At 45.2% G+C, this 17048-nt stretch overlaps 1 protein-coding gene across 1 annotated transcript in view; it reads left to right on the forward strand.

The window, feature by feature from the left end:
• The first annotated feature begins 13340 nt into the window (after nucleotides 1-13340).
• The window catches only part of LOC122939368 (collagen alpha-6(VI) chain-like), a 169480-nt gene continuing 165772 nt past the window's right edge, over nucleotides 13341-17048 (forward strand). Inside the window, exon 1 of the mRNA XM_044295434.1 lies at nucleotides 13341-13417. The gene's annotated coding sequence lies outside the window, so the exon portion shown is untranslated. The remainder of the gene's footprint in view (nucleotides 13418-17048) is intronic.

Genomic DNA, 17048 nt, shown 5'->3' on the forward strand with positions numbered 1-17048 from the left:
TCCAGGAGTAAAACAAGGGTTAACTGCCAAACAAAACTCAAAATGGGTTGCCCTGATTCTGTAGTTTGCAGAAACACCCCATATGTGGTCGTAAACTACTGTTTGGCCAAACGGCAGGACATAGAAGAAGGGGAACGCCATACGGTTTTTGGAAGGCAGATTTTGCTGGACTGGTTTATTTACACCATGTACCCTTTCAAGCCCCCTGATGCACCCCTAGAGTAGAAACTCCATAAAAGTGACCCCATCTAGGAAACTACAGGATAAGGTGGTTGTTGTTTTGGGACTATTTTAGGGGTAAATATGATTTTTGGTTGCTCTATATTACTCTTTTTTGAGGCAATGTAACAAAAAAATTAAATTCTAAAAAATTTTCTACATTCGCTATTTAGTTTTGTGGAACACCTAAAGGGTTAACATAGTTTGTAAAGTAACTTTTGAATACCTTGAGGGGTGTAGTTTCTTAGATGGGGTCACTTTTTTGGAGTTTCTAGTCTAGGCTACATCAGGGGGGGCTTCTAATGGGACATGGTGTCAAAAAAAAAACTGTCCATCAAAATCTGCCTTCCAGAAACCGTATGGAGTTCCCTTCGTTCTATGCCCTGCCGTGCGGCTATATAGCCATTTACGACCACATATGGGGTGTTTCTGCAAACTACAGAATCAGGGCCATAAATATTGAGTTTTGTTTGGCTGTTAACCCTTGCTTTATTACCGGCAAAAGGGATTCAAATTGAAATTTTGCCCAAAAATGGGTGTTTTGGCACCGTTTTTGTTTTATATTTTTAACACCGTTCATTCGAGGCGTTTGGTCAAATGTTATTTTTATAGCGACGACTTTTACGCACGCGACGATGCCCAATATGTATGGCTCTCAGACTTTGGAGACACTAAGCAGGCATCCTAAAAACTGCGGCCCTCCAGATGTTGTAAAACTACAATTCCCACCATGCCCTGCTGATGGCTGTAGGTTGTCTGGGCATGCTGGGAGTTATAGTTTTACAACATCTGGAGGGCCGCAGTTTGAGGATGCCTGCTCTAAAACTAATATTTTTTTGGGGAAAAAAAATTGTTTCTGTGTCTCCAAAGTCTAAGAGCCATAGTGTTTTATGTTCTCTAGTGGACTGTTGGGGATTATAAAAATTTAGTACTCCATGGAAGTGTGATACTCCCTGAAGCAATCGATAACGCAGAGGCCCGGATGATCGGGGCACGTGTCACATTGAGTGGTGGTGTCCTTCTGTATCCCCCTCTTGTGACACATTCTGCATCTTTTTTGGGTTCGTCCCTTCTTTCCAGTATGGGGGACCACACCTGGAAAGTGTTGGCCAGGGACGATCCGGGCGCCTCCAGTTCCCGAGGTACTCCGGCCTGCTCTTTCCCGGTCCGAAAAGATCAGGTCTTTGAGGACTGCCTCATAGAATTGGAGGAATGTCCCTGTGCTGCCAGCGCTTCGGGATAGTACAAAAGAGTTGTACATGGCAACCTGCACCATGTAGACCGTAACTTTTTTGTACCATGCCCGGGTTTTGCGCATGGCATTATATGGCGTGAGGACTTGATCAGAGAGATCAACTCCTCCCATATACCGATTGTAGTCGACGATACAATCGGGCTTGAGGACCGTTGCCGCGGTACCTCGCACAGGGACTGGGGTGGTGCTGTTACCGTGGATTGTGGACAGCATAAGGACATCCCTCTTGTCCTTATACCTGACCAGCAACAGGTTTCCACTGGTAAGGGCACGGGTCTCACCCCTGGGGATAGGTACCTGGAGGGGGTGGGCAGAGAGGCCGCGCTGATTTTTCCGCACGGTCCCACAAGCGAACGTGGATCTGGCGGCAAGGGACTTGAACAAGGGAATGCTGGTATAAAAGTTATCCACGTACAAGTGGTAACCCTTATCCAGCAGTGGGTGCATAAGGTCCCACACGAGTTTCCCGCTAACACCCAGAGTGGGGGGACATTCTGGGGGTTGAATACGGGAATCTCGCCCCTCGTACACACGAAATTTGTAAGTGTACCCTGAGGTACTCTCACAAATTTTGTATAGCTTCACGCCATACCTCGCCCGCTTTGTGGGAATGTATTGGCGGAAACTGAGTCTCCCCTTGAACGCAACGAGAGACTCATCAACCGCGACCTCCCTTCCAGGTACGTAGGCCTGCTGAAATGTGGCCCCAAAGTGATCGATGACCGGCCGTATCTTATACAGCCGGTCATAGGCAGGATCACCTCGGGGTGGACATGCTGCATTATCGGAATAATGCAGACATTTCCGGATGGCCTCAAACCGGGGACGTGTCATGACCATACTGTACAGTGGGGTCTGGTATAGGACGTCCCCACTCCAGTATTGCCTGACACTGGGTTTTTGGACTAGACCCATATGCAGCACGAGGCCCCAAAATGTCCTCATTTCGGCTGCACTGACCGGCGTCCAGCCACCGGGTCTAGCCAAAAATGAGCCTGGGTTTTGAGCGACGAACTGTTGGGCGTACAGATTCGTCTGCTCCACCATCAAATTCACCAGTGGGTTACTGAAAAAAAAACTAAAAAAGTCTATTTCAGTAAACCCCACTGTGGGAATCTGGATTCCAGGATTGCCAGCGAAATCCGGAATCTCAGGCTCAAAGTCCACTGGGGGACACCAGCTAAGTTCATCGGCAGGGGGCTCCGGTGAACTTATTTGGTGGGCCGGGAAACCAGTACGAACCCCAGGGCGGCTCGTACTAGGGTGGGCCACAGGATCCCTAGCATGTGCGGCCCCTGGCTCCGCCTGGCGGCGTCTCCGCCGCCTTGGTGGCTCATCGTCATCCGATGATGATGAGGAGGATGCGGATGACAGAAGGAATGTGGGGTCATCCTCATCCTCACTGGGGCTCTCGGAGTCGGAGGCAATCTGGGCGTATGCCTCCTCGGCCGAGAACACCTGGCGGGCCATGGGTGTGTGTGCGTGTAGGTGTGCGTGTGTGGAAACCTTTATTATATGTGCGTGTGTGTGGGGGCAACGGGTGTTCGCGTACTAAAAAAAGGAAAATAAAGGGGCAAGTGTTAGGAAAAAAAAAAAAAAAAGTTCAAAGTTGCTGATCAGCGGTGGGGCAGGCGATGCGCTAACAGTGGACGGACGCTAAAGTGCCGACCAGTCAGCGAACGCAGAAAAATAAAAAAAAAGTGGTGGTAAGGGGGCTAGTGGTGAGGGGGGGGGGAGGCTGGGGGAGGGCTGGTGGGGGGATGGGTGGGGGGGGTGGGGGGGGCTGGTGGTGGTGGGGGGCTGGTAGGGGGGGGCAAGTGGCAGGGGGGGCTCTGGGGTCTGATAGATGGATCAAAAAAGTTTTGTGTAAAAGTTCTTTTTTTTTTTTTTTTTTCCTAACTAACTTTTCCCTTCTTTCCCTTCCTAATGGTGCCTCTCCCTCACTGACCCTAACCTACCTGAGTGGCGATGGGTGCAGGAGGGTGATGGATGCCGATTAGGGGGACACAGGAGCTGGTGCTGGACGATGCTGCACGGTCAGGGTGCTGGACAGGAAGAGGAGGGGAGAGAGGAGCGCAGGAAGTTTGAATCTCGCGCCTCTCTCCCCTGCACCAATCAGCACCCTGGACAGCAGTGTTCAGCACCAGGGCCAGCACCGCCTCCTCAAATCCTCGGACTGCGATTGATGGTGTAAAATTACGCCACAGATCGCAGTCTTTTTCCGGTTCATCGGGTCACAGCACACCCGAATGGACCGGAAACGCAGAAAACCGCAGGTCTGAATGGACCTGCGGTTTTCTGCGATCGTCTATACGGGGGGGTCAAATGACCCCCCCCTGCGTTGTTACGGGATGCCGGCTGAATGATTTCAGCCGGCATCCCGTTCCGATTAACCCCCGCGGCGCCGGAATCGCGAATTGAAGCCATGACGTACCGGTACGTCATGGGTCCTTAAGGATTCGGGAAACATGCCGTACCGATACGTCATGGGTCCCTAAGGGGTTAAGCAGCTCGCAACTTGTGATGGAGACATTTAAAAATAGTTAGTGCCATACCTGCTAACAATTAGTTTCACTGGGAACCCCCCAGCAGTAGGGTATATTGTTTTCTTTTAGTATAGCAGTGTATTTAGCGAATTCCCTACTTCTCCCTAGGGCTGAGGGAGAGAGATCCTCGTAAAAAGAGATCTGTTTAAACCTCTTGGGAATGTCTTTTTTGCAACCAGTTTCTCTTAGCAGATTATTTTTAAAGTGAAAAAATATATAGTCTCACCAGTTCATCTCTTGGCCTGCTTGAAGGCATAGATCTGGGTTTGTGAACCTGGTGTGCTCTATCCATAAGGAGATCCCTTTAAGGGTTGTCAGGGAGAATTGACGTAAAGAGATCTATCAGGAATTCTTGGAGGGAGTCATTGGTGACTGTTTCAGGGACGTTTATGAGTCTAATGTTTTTTCTACTAGATCTATCTTCAAGATCTGCTAGTTTCAGCTTCATAGCTGCTCCATCATCTTGTGTTTCATTATAGGAGTCAACCATAGAATTGTGTGCCTTCTTAAACTCCTCTATCTTTTCTTCTTAGTGGGCTGTGTAATCCCTAATAGCTGTGGTATGAGCTCTGATGTTGTCCACTCATATATTGTATATAGAGATGTTGCAAACATAATATTTTCCGTTCGCGTACGGCGAACGTGAATTTCTGCAAGTGTTCGCGAACGGGCGAACCGCCATTGACTTCAATAGGCAGGCGAATTTTAAAACCCACAGGTACTCTTTCTAGACACAGTAGTGATGGAAAAGTTGTTTCAAGGGGACTAACACCTGGACTGTGGCATGCCAGAGGGGGATCCATGGCAAAACTCCCATGGAAAATGAGATAGTTGACGCAGAGTTGGATTTTAATCCATAAAGGGCATAAATTACCTAACAATCCAAATTTTTTTTGAACAACGTGGTTTAAAACATCCAGTGTGTGTATACGATCAGGTATGATGTTGTATCGATCAGGTAGTGTAAGGGTTACTCCCGCTTCACAGACATTGACAGACCAAACTCCCCTTTTAATGCACCGCAAACCACCGCAAACAGTCCATTTGCCCAACCGCAAACTTCCCATTTGTACAAGGTTGGATACCAAGCTAGCCATGTCCCGTTGATGTCATTGAAGGTTTCTTCCTCCACCCAGCCACTTAAAACACCAAGGGTCCCCGAAAGGTGAATTGAATTGATTTTTCGAACGGGGAGATGGTTAAAAAAATGCTGGCTCCCTCCCCTTTTGTTTGAATCCACGCCACGGTCACTGCGTCTGCGCCGTGCAATTTACTGTCACACCCGATATGAGTGGTATTTTCTGTAGTACTATTCTCATCAGTTTAATCCCTGTATGGTCCCCAATCTGGGATCCATTTATTAAATAGATTTTTCGAACGGGGAGATGGTTAAAAAACGCTAGCTCCCTCCCCTTTGTTTGAATCCACGCCACGGTCACTGCGTCTGCGCCGTGCAATTTACTGTCACACCCGATATGAGTGTAGTACTATTCTCATCAGTTTAATCCCAGTATGGTCCCCAATCTGGGATCCATTTATTAAATAGATTTTTCGAACGGGTAGATGGTTAAAAAATCGCTGACTCCCTCCCCTTTGTTTGACTCCACGCCACGGTCACTGCGTCTGCGCCGTGCAATTTACTGTCACAACCGATATGAGTGGTATTTTCTGTAGTACTATTCTCATCAGTTTAATCCCTGTTAGGTGACATCCCCAATCTGGGGTCCATTTATTAAATTGATTTTTCGAACAGGGAGATGGTTAAAAAAACGCTGGCTCCCTCCTCTTTGTTTGAATCCACGCCACGGTCACTGCGTCTGCGCCGTGCAATTTACTGTCACACCCGATATGTAGTACTATTCTCATCAGTTTAATCCCTGTTACATCCCATATCAGGGATTGCCTTTTGTGAAAAAAAATTTAGGCCGGGTACCTTCGACTGCCTTCACAGTGACAGACCAAACTCTGATACACCAAACTGAATTGATTTTAGGAACCGGGAGATGGAAAAAGCAGCTTGGTCGGTCCTCTTACTCCCAACTTGGGGCACTGCACGTGCACGGAGCAATGTGCTGTGACACCCTATATGAGTGGTGTCTTAACTAGTACTATTCCTATCAGTTTAATCCCTGTTACATCCCCTATCCGGGGATGTGTGTCGAATTGATTAACCATTGCCGAATTAACGAACCATTACGACAGCCTGAAATAATTTAGTTCTGAGCTCTGTACTTGCTTTGTATTGGAATTGATGGGGATTTTTTTAATTGTTTGCATTATTTCTAATAAACTATTAAGAGACTTTATTATGATTTTTTTTTTTTTATGTATTAAAAACCCATACAACTTAAAGAAAAAAAAGAAAATGTATGTTTTTTCTATGAAAAATTATCCAGCTGATCACTTTTGGTCTGATCATAATGAAGCAACGGCCTTATCATCTGGGGTGTGGCAACATTGCCAACACACTCATAGAGGTGATGATCGCTTCATTGTGATATGCAAGCCTCTTCACCACAACAAGGCAATGATCACGAAGGGGAACTGACACTTGTATGTGCCATTTTTTATTTATTTTTTTGCATCCACAGTGCAGCACCAGAGGACAGAAAAATTAGGTATGGCCTGAAAAATTATGGTATTGTTGCAGCCGCTGTTGTAGCAGCGGCCGGAAAAATTGATGTTTTCCAGGCAGAAAGGTGACTAAAACATTGCGGCTTGAACCCTAGTTGGTGGCGAAGAATTCACGAAAGTCATCCGGTATGTAGACATTAAATACAGCAGCGTGTGGACCATTTTGAGGCCAAGGCATGTCATCAGGCCTTTTCTTAGTCAAACGTATCCCCCACTGTCAGTCCCTTCGGGATCCATGCCTCATTCATCTTAATGAAGGTAGGTAATCAACACTTTTTTGACCGAAGCGACGTCTCTTGTCAGTGACAATGCCTCCTGCTGCACTGAAGGATCTTTTTGACAGGACACTTGAAGCGGGGCAGGCCAGAAGTTCTATCGCAAACTGGGATAGCTCAGGCCACAGGTGAAGCCTGCACACCCAGTAGTCAAGGGGTTCATCGCTCCTCAGAGTGTCGATATCTGCAGTTAAGGCGGGGTAGTCTGCTACCTGTCGGTCGAGTCGTTCTCAAAGGCTGGATCCCGAAGGGCTGTGGCGATGTGTAGGACTGAAAAAGCTCTGCATGTCCTCCATTAACAACACATCTGTTAAGTGTCCTGTCCTTGCCGCCGTGGTCGTGGTAGGAGGAGGATTACTTTCAAGTCTTCCCCAGTTAGATTCCTGTTGTGCTGTGACATCCCCCTTATAAGCTATGTATAGCATATGTTTTAGTTTGGTTTTGAACTGCTGCATCCTTTCCGACTTTCGGAAATTTGGCTACATTTCCGCCACTTTCTGCTTATACCGGGGGTCTAGCAGCGTTGCCACCCAGTACAGGTCGTTCTCCTTCATCCTTTTTATACGAGGGTCCCTCAACAGACATGACAGCATGAAAGACCCCACTTGCACAAGGTTGGATGCCGAGCTACTCATTTCCCATTCCTCGTCCTCACTGATGTCATTGTTCTTCCCCCCAGCCACGTACAACACCACGGGTCCCAGATAGGTGACAACAACGAGCACTCTGGGATGCCTGCTGTGGTTGGTTTTCCTCCTCCTCAAAGCCACATTCCTCCTCTGACTCCTCTTCCTCATACTCCTCTTCCAGCGTTGCCGCAGGTCCGGCAAGCGATGATAATAAGGCTGTTTCTGGTAGTGATGGTGACCACAACTCTTCCTCTTCCTCTTCATGCTCATCTACAGCCTGATCCAGCACTCTTTGCAGAGAACACTCCAGGAAGAAAACAAATGGGATGAGGTCGCTGATGGTGCCTTCGGTGCGACTGACTAGATTTGTCTCCTCCTCAAAAGGACGCATGAGCCTACAGGCATTGCGCAAGAGCGTCCAGTAACGTGGCAAAAAAAATCCCAGCTCCGCAGAGGCTGTCCTAGCACCCCGGTCATACAAATACTCGTTGACGGCTTTTTCTTGTTGGAGCAGGCGGTCGAACATTAGGAGTGTTCAATTCCAACATGTCGGGCTGTCGCAAATCAAGCGCCTCAATGGCATGTTGTTTCGCCACTGAATATCGGAAAAGTGCACCATGGCCGTGTAGGAACGCCTTAAATGGCCACACACTTTCCTGGACTGCTTGAGGATGTCCTGTATGCCTGGGACGCAAAGCGTTGTATGATGAGATTCAACACATGTGCCATGCACGGCACATGTGTCATCTTGCCCAAATTCAATCCCGCCAACAAATTGCTTTCATTGTCACACACCACTTTGCCGATCTCCAGTTGGTGCGGGGTCAGCCACTGATACACCTGTGCGTTCAGGGCGGACAGAAGTACTGGTCCGGTCTGGCTCTCTGCTTTCAGGCAAGTCAACCCCAAGACAGCGTGACACTGTCATATCCAGGATGTGGAATAGCCGCTGGGGAGCTATTGGGGGATTCAGTTGATGTGCAGCCAGACGCCGCAGCAGAAGAGGACTCAGCCGAGGAGGTTATCGAAGAGGATGGAGTAGAAGTAGTAGAGGAGGTGGCAGTAAGCCTGCCTGCAAGTCGTGGCGGTGTCACCAACTCCGCTGCAGAGCCACGCATTCCAAGCTTGGCAGCCGTCAGCAGGTTGACCCAATGCGCAGTGTAGGTGATATACCTGCCCTGACCTTGCATTGCAGACCAGGTATCAGTGGTCAGATGGATCCTTGCCCCAACACTGTATGCCAGAGATGCCATGACTTCATTTTCAATAGAAAAGGTTTGTAGAGGTTTGGGATTGCCTTTTTTGAAAAAAAGAATTGTCCGGGTACCTTCCACTGTGGTGTCCCAATAGCGACAAATTTTTTGAAGGCCTCAGACTCCACCAGCTGGTATGGTAAAAGCTGGCGGGCTGAGTTCCATCAAGCCAGCTGTCAGACGCCGGGCAAGGGGCTGACTCTGTGACATTGGCTTCTTACGCTCAAACATTTCCTTTGCAGACACCTGACTGTGGGCAGATGAGATGGAACTGCTGAAGGTGAGAGGCGGAGTGGCGGGTGGTTGAGAGGGGGCCAGGAGGACAGCAGTGGTTGACGTGGCTGAAGATGCTGGACCAGGAGGAGGATGGTGGCTTTGAGTTTGTGTGCTTCTTGTACTCATGTGTTGATCCCATTGGTGTTTGTGATGTGAGATCATGTGCCTTCGCAAAGCAGTTGTACCGAGGTGGGTGTTGGACTTCCCACGACTCAGTTTCTTTTGGCACAGGTTGCAAATAACATTGCTGTTATCAGAGGCAGACACGCAAAAAAAATGCCACACTGCTGAGCCTTGTAATGACAGCATTCTGGTGGTGACAACAGCATGCGTTGATTGGCGTGCTGTCTGGCTGACCCCAGGTGCCGATACATGCTGTCTGACTGTGCCACTAGCTCCATGCGACGACCGACCCCTGCTTCCAACGCGTCTCCTCCTTCTCTCTGTCTCCCCTTCTGAACTTTCCCCCTCTTCTTCTTCTCTTCGAGCAGGCACCCACGTGGCATCCACGGACACATCATCATCACCAACCACTTCACTTGTATCTGACACCTCAGCAAAGGAAGCAGCAGCGGGTACCACATTATCATCATCATCATCACACTGTGCGTCCATGTGTGTAATCCTGCCTGACTGAGACAAATCCCTGTTATCTACATCCTTTGGCAATAATGGTTGTGCATCACTAATTTCATCCAACTGATGTGTAGATAACTCCTCTGAGGGATCAAGTGAAGCGGCTGTGGTGGCTGTGGTGGTAGTGATGGTGGTGGCGGCGGGCGGGAGAGTGGTAACTTGAGAGCAGATCACCGAAGCTGAGCTGGAGGGGGATGGTGCAAGGTATTGTGACACCCTGTATGAATGGTGTGCACACAGTACAGTCTGTGAGCCTGCAAGCAATCACTGTCTGGCAACTGCGATTATATCACAGAGAAAAAATAAATTGACTTTTTTTATCTGCAAGATATTGTGACACCCTGAAACGGTATGAGTGGTGGCCTGGCCAGTGGCCACAGTACAGTCTGTGGGCCAGAAACTCACTGGCTTGCAACTGCGATTATATCACAGAGAAAAAATAAATTGCCTTTTTTATTTGCAAGGTATTGTGACACCCTGAAACGGTATGAGTGGTGGCCTGGCCAGTGGCCACAGTACAGTCTGTGGGCCAGACACTCACTGGCTTGGAACTGCAATTATATCACTGAGAAAAAATTGATTGACTTTTTTTATCTGCAAGGTATTGTGACACCCTGTAACGGTATGAGTGGTGGCCTGGCCAGTGGCCACAGTACAGTATGTGGGCCAGACACTCACTGGCTTGCAACTGCGATCATATCACAGAGAAAAAATAAATTGACTTTTTTTTATCTACAAGGTATTGTGACACCCTGGAACGGTATGAGTGGTGGCCTGGCCAGTGGCCACAACACAGTCTGTGGGCCAGACACTCACTGGCTTGCAACTGCGATTATATTTATTACAGAGTAAAAATGAATTGACTTTTTTTATCTGCAAGGTATTGCGACACCCTGTATGAATGGTGTGCACACAGTACAGTCTGTGAGCCCTCAGCCTCTCACTGTATGGCAACTGCGATTATATCAACGAGAAAAAATAAATTGACTTTTTTTTATCTGCAAGGTATTGTGACACCCTGTATGAATGGTGTGCACACAGTACAGTCTGTGAGCCCTCAGCCTCTCACTGTATGGCAACTGCGATTATATCAACAAGAAAAAATAAATTGACTTTTTTTTATCTGCGAGGTATTGTGACACCCTGTATAAATGGTGTGTACACAGTACAGTATGTGGGCCTGCAGCCTCTCACACACGGGCAGGCAACTGCAATATATAGACTGATGTACCAGCCCTAAAAAGGTCTTTTTGGGTGCTGTCAGGATGCTGTTCTTACAGCAGATGAGTCTGTGGACACAGAACACTGCCCTAGCTATCGATTTCCCTATTAAATCAGCAGCAGCTACACTGTCCCTACTCTCACTAAGAATGCAGCTTCTGAATGAATCTAAAATGGATGCTGTCCAGGAGGTGAGAGTGTCTGGGAGGGAGGGTCTGCTGCTGATTGGCTGGAATGTGTCTGCTGACTGTGAGGTAGAGGGTCAAAGTTTGCTCAATGATAATGTATAGGGGGAGGACCGAACATTGCATATGTTCGCCCACCGCGGCGAACGCGAACAAGCCATGTTCGCCGTGAACTGTTCGCCGGCGAATAGTTCGGGACATCACTAATTGTGAGTATAATAAATCCTTATTTTGTATGGTGATACCGGCAGTACTTCACTATGTGTGCCTTCTTTTGAAACCTCCGCAGTAAACGGTTGTGGTAAAGATTTCCAGACCGTAAAGGATTTCGATGTCTGGCGATATGGAAATCTAAGTCCACTTCCTTCTTGGATTCGTGTCCCCACCTATCCCTCGGTTGAACTTGATGGACATGTCTTTTTTCAACCATATTAACTATGTAACTATGTGTGTTTTCTGTATTTTAAAGACAGAGGTACAATTAAATGTCCTCCCCCCTCTACAAAGAAATTCCCTACTATTGACAATTTACTTTGGAAATATTGCAGTTCTGTAACCAGTAAGATTTCTGCCTACTGTGTTATTTGCATTTAAAGATAAAGGTTCAAAAAAGACCTTTCTTTAGTATTAACTATTTACTATTAAGAAACACTTTGCCTTCTTGTAATGCGATTATTCACCCCCAAAAACTACCAGTATAACAATTCTGGAAAGGATGGTGTAAGATTTGACTGCTGTGTTATTTGCATTTGAAAAACGCATGTTTAAAAAACACCTTTCTTCACTATTAATACACATGTTACAAACTTGTAGTGCAATTATTCCCGTTATCCACCAATATAAGGATGCAGAAAAGGCAGTAATATTTCTGTCTATGGTGTAATTAGCATTTCGTTTCATTGGTATAAAAATGACATTATTGCTTTAAAATTGTTCATCAGCAGAATGCTATTGGGGTGCTGTGCTGGCAGTATGCTGGTAATAGGCAAACTTGAGGTTTTGAAAAAAAAAATTGTCTCTGTTCAAATAAACAAAATGTTGTTTTTTTCTGTGCAGTTGGTGGGTTTTGCAACACAGAACCGCTAGAATGAGGTGCTGCAGCAGCAGCTGTGTTAAGCAATGTGCTCGTCCCCTCAGCCGCTCACTCCCTCAAATCTTTCTCAATTATTTATTTCTATTTTGTCCCCACTCTGTCCCTGTTATAATAGAATATATGCTTGCTTGAGCCCCTGTATACTGTATACAATCATTTTCTGTCAGACATCCTCATCATCATCTCAACACAGAGTGAAGATTGCGTGTTCTGCATAGGCATCTCTGTGCTTGCTTTCATTCCTGATTGGCTGATGAGGCCATTTCTCAGCTTGTAAGCCAATCACAACAAGCTCCCCTTCCCCCCATTTCCTCCCAGGGTAAAGTGAGCATCCTTCTTCCTCCGCCGTGGTTTTACCTACCAACATGTACAGTAAAAAGGAGCTGCCTTGGCATTTTACTACATTCATCCGAAGTGAACCTGAAGAGATTTAAGTTTGTTTGGAGGAGAATTTTTGTGAAATTCGTAATGAACCAAGTTGAATTGATTTGCTCATCCATAGTCCCACCCTTTTATGTGGCACAGTATCAAATGCTTTGGTGAAGTCAAGATATATGACATGTATTGACTCATCCAGTCTAGAACTTACCTCCACATAGAAACTGATTAGATTAGTTTTACAAAACTGATCCCTTATAAGCCTGTGCTGGTACAGCATTATACATTTGTTTTTATTGAGATGCTCCAGGATAGCACCTCCAAACAGTTTACCCACAACAGATGCCAGACTTACCCGCTGATAGTTTCCAGGCTCTGTTTTGACACCTTTTTTTAAATATTGGCAAATTAAACGGTGCCATTGCAAATATAACCCATTCTGCAAAAAAACAAGCCTTCATGCTACTATGTGGACTGAAAAGTAAAAAAAAAGAAAATGAATAAATGGAAAAAAAAAGGAAAAACAGAAACAAAAATGGTCTGATTTCTGAGGGGGTTACAATTAGACAATTTTTTTAATTGCTTTTTTACATGTACTATATAAATCTTGGTGCATTAAGCCCTAACTCCCCAAAGAATTGTTTAGAATTCCAGAGAATTACATTTGTTCCAGTTAACAGTATGTCTAAAGGGAGTTACATACATAGTGCAGGGGGTGGGCTCTACCTTCATTTAAATTAGAAACTTGATCATCTAGTGTAACACTTGCAGGAGCTTTCTCCAAAGTTTGACTGAATGGGAATTTCGCCATGTACTTGTAAGTACATAAACCACTACCACTAACAGTTGTCTTTTTATTCTTGCTGTCCTCACTTGTTAATTTTTACATAGCAAAAATACAGCATGTGTAATAGATGATAATGTCCAGAAGATTATGCTGACTGTTATTTTAAAATAGATAGCATTATCATATTGCTGAGTACTATGAAATGCTTCAATATGAACCTGCCAAGTATTGATGTATAGGGAAATATTATTCAAATCTCAGATTATAACATGTGATGATACAGTTCTCCAAAAAACTCCCAATTTATTACAAATGGTTTATTTTTGTGTGATTTATTAGGTTGGGTTTGTAGATTTTGGGAATAATATAAATAGTTAAGCACTGAGGCTTTTTTTTTAAACCCATTTGGTAACATTGCTGGATTTGGATGAAACAATTGCAATCACTTAGGCTCTAATAATATCAGTTATTTACTATTTACTATTTAAAAAAAAAATGTTTAATTGAAATCAGGCAATTTATTAATTCCCGATTAGATTTCTTGTCTTTATACCTACTGGCAAGGTACCAAATGGTTTGCAAACAAAATGTCATAAAAGAATGGAGCATAAACTAATCATTGTAAGATAGCATACAGAGCAATTGAATCTAAGCATTCAGCTCTAGGAATTCTATGATTGAGTTTTATTAAATCTTCTGACTTTGATGGAAATATACATTAAATAATGACTATTAAAATACTTGTAATAATGTATTATACATATATATATATATATATATATATATAGTATAAAATGTATTGTAATAATGTTTATGCGTTACTCGCGTACTGCTGCAGCTCTTAGGTCTCCCTGCGTCAACGTTCAATTTGACGTGTACCTCCATGGGTCATGTCTGTAGGCCACTTGATGCTTTGGAGACGCATTAACGCTTCAACCAGTCATTGGCAAGATGACATGCGTCAAACCCAATGTTGACGCGGCAAGACCTGAGAGTTGCAGCGGCCTGGGGGAGCAAATGAGCCGGTACTAAGCATAAGGAATCAGGCAATTATGATTCCCTCCACAGGTCCAGGCATGCTTGGGATCTGCCTGAGAGGCCACCAGGGGTGAAAAAAACCCTTTAAGAGTAAAGTTTCTGCACTATTTTCAGATTTAAAAATGTGTTTGTTGTCACTAGATTTATGCTTCACTATCTGAGTAGTGACAGACCCTGATTCCAATGCTGTATCACTTACTTTTTTGGAATAGTTTTTGTAAAGTCACTTTTTTTAAGCTGCAGAGTGAACCAAGGACTTGCATCTCCCTATTTATGAGCAGTAGGCTCCCCGTCCAGATGAATATTGAGCGAGGACTCCAAAAAACATGCAAATCATTTAGCATAATCCAGCACTCCAGCACCCCACAGCTGAAAATAGTGATTTTATGAATATATACCCTTCAAACACACTACTGAGTCCACAATTCCATAAAGAGTCTATTTTTTGTCATTAGTATATATACCATACACATGAAAATCTATAATGGAGTGGAGCAAACAGCCAGTTAGGAAACAGTCACCCATTGAAACTGATTATGTGCTGACTTCATAAGTAATACATACTTAACTATCCAACATATATATATTTGCTGTGAAGTTGATGGCAAAAATCCAAGGCTGACCCTCGTATTTCTCCATTAGAGCTGTAGCTTGTCAAGCTGTAACTACTATAGATTCTGTGGCCATTGGACCTTTCTGTCACTCTGGAGCAGTGTTCCTGAAAGTGGAGATGGATTTCTGGTCCTAAGGGTCTAAGGAGCAGGAGTTGATGGACATGCTCCCAGTCTCCTCACTAGTTTACTAGCGCTCCCTCCTGCCAGAAAGCCTGCTCACTCACCCCTATCTGGGGTATTGCACATATCTACTGTAGGGGCACAATGTGGGCATATCTACTGTGGGGGCACAATGTGGGCATATCTACAGTAAAAGAGGCATCATTTGGGTATAACTACTGTGAGAGGGCACAGTGTGGGCATAACTACTGTGTTGGGGCACATGGTGGGCATAACTACTGTGTGGGGGCACATGTGGGCATAACTACTATGTGGGCGCACAATGTAGATATAACTTCTGTGTGGGGGCACTGGTGGGACTGGGTGGGATTAAGCATGTACAGATATACATCAGGTGGAGTTAGAGGCATGGCATAGGTGTGGCAGGTATGTATTAAAAAACATTTTTTTTTCTCAAATTTTTTGAGTGTCTGTCACGTTTTTTTTTTTTTACAATAAATTTACAAAATGTTGCATACTATTTGTTACATTTGTCGCACAGATTTGTAAATCAAAAACCTAACCTAATTCATTGTAGGTTTACTACAATCCATATTCCACCAGGGGACTGGAGTACTTGTGACTTTTTTGGGAGGAAAAGTCAGAATAATAAATATGGCTGAAAATTAAGCACTGCCCACAAAACATATGTTTAACTTTGAGTAAATGCAATTTGACAGGAATGGAGCAACCCCCCCCCCTAAAAATGTTGTAAATATTGCCTACTCCACAGACAAAACAGCCAAAAACATGTCAATTTTGAGTGCGGCACAATTGATACATTACTCCCTAAGTTTTACAGTCTACAGAATCTGCAAATCTGCACCAGATTTATTTCATGTTTATGAGACCACACTTAACCCTCATTAACCACTCACTAGAGTAAGTAGGGAAATTGACAGCTATGCAGCTGACTGCAGAATGGTGGTGTCAGTTTTACCATCTATTAGCAACTAATTATCTACAAGTATAGCCAGGGAATACTGAAGTAAAATAAAATGACAGTACTCTGTATTCCTTGGCAGGCGGCATTTGCTGCACACTGTGGAAACAAGCCTTGATATTTCTTACATGCAGCATTGTAGTAGGACATAGATAAAATAGTACTAGTTATTTTTATGCACATAAATTAATATGTGTTATGTCGGCACTTCATTCCTGCCTCTGTCCTGCTGTCCCTGTGGACCAGGATGCTGCATCACTCAGAATGCTGCCTGGTGTCCTGTTCACCGGCATCCTCTGCAAGTTGCAGCCTCCATGCTCTTGACTAGTCTTTCAGCCTCTGTCCCCTTAGGGCATGTTCTCACTCAGGGGCGTAGCTAAACACTCATGGGCTCTGGTGCAATAGTTCAGCTTGGGGCCCCCCTTCCCTCAGTGCGTTGTGGCCAAGCTGAGGGAAACACGTAGCCTTCGTGCTGCCTGAGGCAAAAATTTAAACAGCGCCCTCCATTTCGAATTTTTGACCTAACACCTTCCCTCCAGCCAGAAGTGTAACTTGACCAGAATGCACTATCTATAATGCTGGTGTCTTGTTATGTGGCTCAAGGGTTTTTGGGCCCCCTCAGGCTCCTGGGCCCGGTAGCAACTGCTACCTCTCACTCCCATAGCTACGCCCCTGTTCTCATGTCTAGCATCTTAAAGACCCCTTAAAGGACTATCATGTGCTCTTCTAAATCCTTCCGCCACCAATGGCTGGGGGTTCCTGGATATTTAAGGCACTCCCTCCAGCGAGAGGGTGTCTAAGCTTATGTTTCCCTGGTGTCTAAGCTTTTGTTTCCCTGGTGACCAGAAAAGGTGTTAGCAAGTTTAGTGCTTCTGTAGTTGTCCTACAATGTACCTTTGTTATTTCT

The sequence above is a fragment of the Bufo gargarizans genome, chromosome 5 (assembly GCF_014858855.1).
Source record: "Bufo gargarizans isolate SCDJY-AF-19 chromosome 5, ASM1485885v1, whole genome shotgun sequence".
NCBI classification, from domain to species: domain Eukaryota; kingdom Metazoa; phylum Chordata; class Amphibia; order Anura; family Bufonidae; genus Bufo; species Bufo gargarizans.